Raw genomic sequence first — 7,770 nt, forward strand, 5'->3', positions numbered from 1 at the left:
TCAAATGAAAGGAACAGACTGGGAAGAACTGTTCAGACCCAAAGACTGAATGAGGAGTGTGCACTGGACCAACGTTTTATGCTGCCATTCTGGAGGTTGGTTTGGGGCCATTCAGCCTGGATACAACCTCTTTAAGTCTTATCTCACTCATGTGAACCATGGGTACAAAGGACTTGACCTGCCTAACTAGTAGTGGTTGAAGAGATTATATGAGATAATATATGGCACACATTTTGTATATCATAATGCTCTCTTAAGATGTGGATACTAACATTTAAATTTTACTACATCACGTTCAAAAGGAGAGGTTTCAGAATTGGAGACTTTGTTTTGTGTGCACCAGGCAACATTATCAGGCATCTTCCTTTCCTAATTACATATAAGACTGATCCAGATTGTAGGATGGAGTATAAACATGGAGAAAGATAAAAATTAGGCAGTGCACAATTGCGAGAACATGCAGACAGGTAGCCACAATATTTCCTGAAATACACACAGTTAATTTGATTAAATACATTTCATAACATTGCGATTCAAACCACGTATTGAAAATCTGTGTACGTTATAGCACTGTGCTCATTCACATCCATCATCTCATTAAATTCTCACAACTGCCTATGGGGTAGGCATGGTTGTCTTTTTTCTGTAACAGTATCTTGAAGTGTTTCCTTGGACAAGGATATTTCAATTGTTAAGATTCACTGCCAGAAACTGTACGTGATGTTTTATTCTGTCTTAAAACATTTTTCTCATGTTATGTAGTCACAGGCTTAATGTCATGCCCTGGACTTGGTTCATAGAGCAGCAAATGGCAGAGCTGAACTGAGATCAACTGTGGAGCATTTGACAATCTACTTTAAAATAATGATCTCAGACTCTAAAGGGAAATGGTCTCAGCTATAAACAATTTTGCTTGGTGAAGGCCAAGGACAAGATAATGTTTATTCAGTTACTTTTGGTCCTCCTGAGTCTAAAGATAGATGATCAAGAGAAAGAAAAGAGACATTCAGACAGGTCAGCATTCCCTAGATCCTGGCAAGAGAGTGTACGTGTGGTTTAAAAAATTTTTTTTCATATCTCTAGCAGTACTTAAATAAATACAAGTCTATTTAGTTAGAGTGCTCTAGTTAATTACCCTAGGAAAATTCAATAAAAAAGGAGACCCATATTGACAGAGTTACATACAGGAATTTGGTTATATTAATGGATTTTAAATGTGGCCAGTTTTAGGGATGGTTTAATACTATAGCCTTTTAGTGGTCTAAAAAAAGAATAATGTTGCACCCCTTGTACCCCACTCCAAAGCGTGTATGTGTGGAATGGAAAGAGAAAAAAAGCTTTTATGATTCTTCTCTTTCATTAATAGGACATTAGCCACACTATGTTTTTGGAAAGCAGCACTTTAGAAATGCAAATGGATGAGAATTTTAACTCTGTTTTTTTTTGAAAGAGTCCTGGTAATTTGGCTACTGTTAAGGGCTAGTGCTTTGAACTTTGGTTGTTCTCCCTATATTAATTATGAACCTATCTGTAAGTTATCACATTGATTTCTATGTACGTTTTCTGTTTTACCTTCTAAAGTTCTAGGAAATGCCATTCCAGTAGTGTTTCTCAAAGCACATTTCATGACCCTAAATAGATGCTGCATGGGAAAAAAAGTGGGTCTATGATTAAGTAACATTGAAACATTGGATTAAACAAAGATTAACAGGTATCTTTATTGCAAAATTTCTCAAAACATTATGTTTATTTGCATTTTAAATATCTAAGAGTAAGGAAATGTGAGCACTCTTTTTTATATATTTTGATTGAAACAGCCTGCCCTCCACCTCCCTTGCAGAATTTCTTGAGGAATCATTGTCTGCAAGTCATTTCTTTAGAAAATGTTGCTTTAGTCCAGGGGTGGTGGCTCATGCCTGTAATCCCAGCACTTCAGGGGGTTAAGGTGGGTGAATCACCTGAGGTCAGGAGTTTGAGACCAGCCTGGCCAACATGGCGAAACCTTGTCTCTACTAAAGATAGAAAACTATTTTTCTTTTCAGCTACTTAGGAGGCTGAGGCAGGGGAATCACTTGAACCTGGGAGGCAGAGGTTGCAGTGAGCTGAGATCGTGCCACTGCACTCCAGCCTGGGTGACAGAGAAACTCTGTCTCCAAAAAAAGAAAAAAGAAATGTTGCTTTAAAACGAAAGTCAGGTGTGATGGGTCCTGCCTGTAATCTCAGCACTTTGGGGCCAAGGTGTAAGGATCTCTTGAAGCCAGGAGTTCAAGCCCAACCCAGGTAATATAGTTAGACCTTATCTCTATTTAAAAAAAAAAAAATTAGCCAGGCATGGTGGTGTGCACCTGTAGTCCCAGATACTCGGGAGACTGAGGTGGGAGGATCACTCAGGCCCAGGAGTTCTACACTGCAAAGCTGCAGTGAGCTGTGATGGCACCACTACTCCAGCCTGGGTAACAGAGCGAGATCCTGTCTCAAAAGAAGAAAAAAAAATAGAAACAACAACAACAAAAAAACTCGAAAGTCAGCTCAAAAATTTCAATTTTGGGTGCTCTGTTTAATTTGTAAAACAGTTGCTTGTTTTCTGAGCTTTTGAAAAGTAATTATCGATGACCTTTATTCACATTGTATTATAGGCTTAGAATTTAGATATTGCTATTCCAAAAGCTATTGCTTTCTATGTCCTGGAATTATCACAAGCTTCCTCCAGATGGAGGTGGTCCCTTGGTTATTTCTTCATGACTGATGGTATTGGAAAAGAAAAGAAAGTATCACATTTTTTCTACCCAGTGATTTTTTCCCCTACAATTAAGAATATTTATTGAAGTGTTTGCTTATCAAAGCTTATATTTATACAATATTATGCAAGTAGATAATACATAGATTGTGATATAACAAAGACCGACAACTAAAAAAGATAAATATTTTTCCTTAAAACATAACAAACTCTACTTAAACTCAATCAAATTTTGATTCCTGGGCTTGGAGGGTTGTATCAGTTGTTTTCTCTGTACCTTTCAAGATCAATGCATATTTGATGATTCAATGATTGATTAGATGGAATAATGACTTTATGAGAAGTCTAGCCTGCATTTGTCTTTCCCGACTGAAAAGAGTCCAATTAGATAAGAAAAGGGAGTATACAAATCATGAGAGTACTAGAAACACATAACATATACTTATGAACAAATTTGAAATCTTGAATACATGGTCACTTAAAAAATAAATACATACATTACCTGAACTAACTCAAGAAGAAATATTTAAATCTCTGAATGAAGCAATTAAAAGTGAAGAAATTAATTTCCTAGTCAAGAATCTCCCCCATAAAAAAAAAAAAAAAAGAGTCCTGGTTCAGAATGTTTTGTAAGTGAATTTTGCTGAAATTTTACTAAGTAGATATTTCCTGTTTTAGAAAAGGGAAAAATATGAAGAGATATATAACTTATTTTATTAGGTTAGTATAAACTTAGTGACATAATTTATTAATTACAATACATGAAAATAAGATAGTCTCATGTATGAATGTACATGTAAAGATAATAAATAAATTATTAGCAAAATGCAGATGTTTAAAATAAATGAATAAATAAGAAGTAAAATGGGACTTAGCCTAGGAATAGAAGGCTGGCTCACATTCACAAAAATTTATAAATCTAATCCAACAGATTTACAGAATAAAGAAAAGTGTAATAAATTCCTACAGTTGTAGAATAAGCAGCAATCAATACAATTCACCATGTATTTATGATAAAATCTTTTGCAAATTAGGACTAGAAGGAGATGTTCAGGAAACTATGGTGTGGTATTTAATGGAAGAAACTTCAGAAGCATTCCTATTAAATCTAGCAGCATAAGTATTTCTGCCCTAATATTGTACTAGAGACAGTCTGCTAATAAATATACATAAATACTTTCGTCTGAGAATAAATAGAGCAGCTAGAGAGCACTCAGCTAGACCTAAGCCTGCATGGGACCATAGCCATTTCAAAAACTGAGTTCGATCTATTTGATTTTCCACAACAACAACAAAAAAACACAAAAATTAGAATAAAGTATAGTGAAATATCATGACCACAGGATAGGGAAGGACCTCTTAAACCAGACACCTGCAAAACTTATAAAGAAAGAAAAAATTGTATAAAATGTATGTGTTCTAAATGTATGTTAAATACTTTAATATGCATTAAAATTCCAAATGTTCAAAAATATATTAATTCTTTAATGTAAACTATATTAATAGGTAATATTTAATTTATAATATTTACAAATAAATATAATGTAATTTATGAAATTCAATTTATATAAACGGATACATTTGTAAAATTTAAAGTCCTAGATATGCATTAAAGTCTTAAACATTCAAAATGTTAGAATAAAATATATTTGGTGTATGTATGGCCACAGGGTGGAAAGGATTTCTTAAGTCAGACAGAACAAGAAGTTATAAAGAAAGACAAAATTTGATGTTTTATAAAGTTTAAAACCTTCTACTATAAAAAATATTAAGTTAGATGAGCTACAGAAGACATTTGCAATATACAACGCAGATCAATAATCACTAGACCCAACAATATTGCTATATGTTACAAATCTTAAAGCGCTCAATAGAAAAATGAACACTGTGTTAGTGTGCTGAGGACAACAGCTTCCAGCTCCATCCATGTTTCTGCAAAGGACATGATCTCATTCCTTTTTATGGCTGCATAGTATTCCATGATGTATGAGTACCACATTTTCTTTACCCAGCCTATCATTGATGGACATTCAGGTTGATAAAATGTCTTTGCTATTGTGAATAGTGCTGCAATGAACATAGATGTGCATGTATCTTTCTAATAAAATGATTTATATTCCTTTGGGTATATACCCAGTAATGGGATTGTTGGGTCAAATGATATTTCTGCTTGTGGATCTTTCAGGAATTGGCATACCATCTTGCAAAATTGTTGAACTAATTTACATTCCTGCCAAAAGTGTAAAAGCATTTCCTTTTCTCTGCATCCTCACCAGCATCTGTTGTTTCCTGACTTTTTAATAATTGCCATTTGACTCATGTGAGATGGTGTCTCATTGTGGTTTTGGTTTGCATTTCTCTAATGATCAGTGATGTTAAGCTTGTTTTCATATGTTTGTTGGCCACATGAGTATCTTCTTTTGAGAAGTGTCTGTTCATGTTCTTTGACCACTTTCTAATTTTTTTTTTTTCCTGTTTTTGGCTTAAGTTCCTTGTAGACTCTGGATATTAGACCTTTGTCAGATGGGTAGACTGCAAAGATTTTCTTCCATTCTGGGGATTGTCTGTTCGCTCTAATGATAGTTTATTTTGCTGTGCAGAAGCTCTTTAGTTTAATTCGATCCCATTTGTCAATTTTCTTTTTGTTGCAATTACTTTTGTTGTTAAGTATTCAAGACCAAAAAGCATAAAGAGACGTTTGTCCACCCAAGTGATAATGCAGTTTGGGAAATTGCATTTCCTAGTATGCCCTGCCTCTTGAAAGTTAAAAATCTTGACTGGCAAGAGCACCCTGGGACACCTGTGGCTAGCACCATTTAGAAGTAAATGGTATAGGGCTGTGTTTTGACGTGAAGGCTTCCCGCTTCCATGGGACACTTAACCAGACACAGGGCACAACACCAGAGGTTAAATTTCAGTGGATATTGAGTCTGGGGTAGAACTTCTCTTTCCCCACAATTCTAGCTTCCAAAGATGTGGAGCTGGTGGAGCTGTCCATTGGTCTGCTGCTCTGTTTCTCCTGGGTACTGCCTCTGCCTCCCCATATCACCAGTGTCCTCACTGCCGCTAGTCTTTAGGGGGATTCTGGGTTAGGTGCTCTTCCTACTCAACTTAACCAACTTGCACAGTTCCATGGTGGCCTGGGCATCTTCCACAGAGGAATAGCCACTCTTCCTAACCTGAATATCCTGGTTTAGCAGCTTTTTGGTGAGATGCTTCAGAGACATGGCGACCTTCTCTGGGTGGTCAGGTGGGATATGGGATCATTCCAGTTGAGGCGGGGGGGATATGGGTGGTGTCATGGGTGAGAGACTTGGGGTGAAAGTACTGAAGGGCTTTGAAGTCGTTGTGGATGGCATGTCCCACCACTATCTTCCCCGTGAGTATCTTCAAGATCTGGCCTGGAGCAATCTTGAAGGGTGTGGCATTCACCATGTGCTGCTTGTGGATACCATTCCATCTGGTCCAGTAGTCCACAATGTGGCAGTGGGGAAGGATGTACTTGTCATAAAGCACATCTCCATTGTAGCTGGCAATGCCACATTGAGCCAAGGAACTAACATGCCCATTGGGTCTTGTGTCTACCATCTCTGAGTCAATTGCCACCATCATCTTCCTTGGCAAACTTCTGGGATGCTCTGGAGCATTTATTCTCTGAATGAGCCTGAGTGGAGTTCTGTGGGGCATTCTTCTGTGGATGGTTCTTCTTAGAGGATTTCTTCTGGGAGCCCTTCTTCTGGGAGTGGGTTGGGTGCCTATTAATCTTGGGAAGGGCACTCCAGATCTCCCCCAACAAATCTAGTTTAGCAGCAACAGAATCAACCTTCTTCAAAGGGCCAGGGGTCAGTCAAGACACTGCAGCTTTCTTGTCTAGGGGCTGTCCTGACCCATTGGAGGCAGTGGTCTTCTTATTTTTTAGGAAGGAAGGGGTCTCCCAAGTGCCATCTACCCTAGGAGTTTCCCCATTTTTTGGAGGTTCAGAGTAAAACTTAGGTGCCTCACAAGGGGGCTGGTTCTTTTTACCCAGAAAGCCCTTCCATTCCAAGAGCCTCCACTTCTTGACAAAATTTCAGTGCTTGGCATTTCCTTCTGACATTTTTTTGGGAGGAGGTTCCCGCAAATCCAGATTGAGCAGTAAAGTAGACATAGGGACAGTGGGAGGCGGAAGAGGAGTTGGGAAAGAAGGATGGATAAAAGGAGGATGTGGGACTCATTCCCTGCTGAATCCTACTGTTCAACATGTGAAGGTCTGTAGTACACCCTCCCAAATGGGCCCAGCTAAGACTGGAAGTGTCCGGAGCTGGATGCGGAAATCAGTGTGGTGCTGACAGATATTTTATTATTTTTGGAGCAACTATGAATGGGAGTTCATTCATGATTTGGCTCTCTGCTTGCCTGTTGTTGGTGCATAGGAATGCTAGTGATTTCTGCAATTGATTTTGTATCCTGAGACTTTGCTGAAATCGCTTATCAGCTTAAGAAGCTTTTGGGCTGAGACGGTGGGGTTTTCTAGATTTAGGATCGTGTCATCTGCAAACAAAGATAATTTCACTTCCTCTCTTCCTATTTGAATACACTTTACTTACTTGTCTTGCCTGATTGCCCTGGCCAGAACTTCCAATACTACGTTAAATAGGAGTGCTGAGAGAGGGCATCCTTATCTTGTGGTGGTTTTCAAGGGGTGTCCTTTCAGCTTTTCCCCATTCAGTATGATATTGGCTGTGGGTTTGTAATATATGGTTCTTATTTTGAGGTATGTTCCTTCAATACCTAGTTTATTGAGAGTTTTTAACATGAAAGGACGTTGAATTTTATTGAAGGCCTTTTCTGCATCTTAAAATACATTATTAACTGAGGAAATTAAATACCTCTTAAATATTCTTTAAGATTTGGAAACATGCAAAAACAAAGTCAGAAGGAGCCAAATCAGAACTGTAAGGTTAATACCTAGTGATTTCCCATCGAAATGCTTTCAAAATTGTCCTTGTTTGTTGAGGAATTGGTAGGAGCATTGTTGTGGTGGAGGAGGACTC

The 7,770-nt window shown here is 37.7% G+C and overlaps 1 pseudogene; it reads right to left on the bottom strand.

Moving 5' to 3' along the window:
• Positions 1–5,803: 5,803 nt before the first annotated feature.
• Positions 5,804–6,884, bottom strand: LOC111541139 (annotated as a pseudogene).
• Positions 6,885–7,770: the final 886 nt, after the last annotated feature.

The sequence above is a fragment of the Piliocolobus tephrosceles genome, chromosome 5 (assembly GCF_002776525.5).
Source record: "Piliocolobus tephrosceles isolate RC106 chromosome 5, ASM277652v3, whole genome shotgun sequence".
Lineage (NCBI taxonomy): Eukaryota > Metazoa > Chordata > Mammalia > Primates > Cercopithecidae > Piliocolobus > Piliocolobus tephrosceles.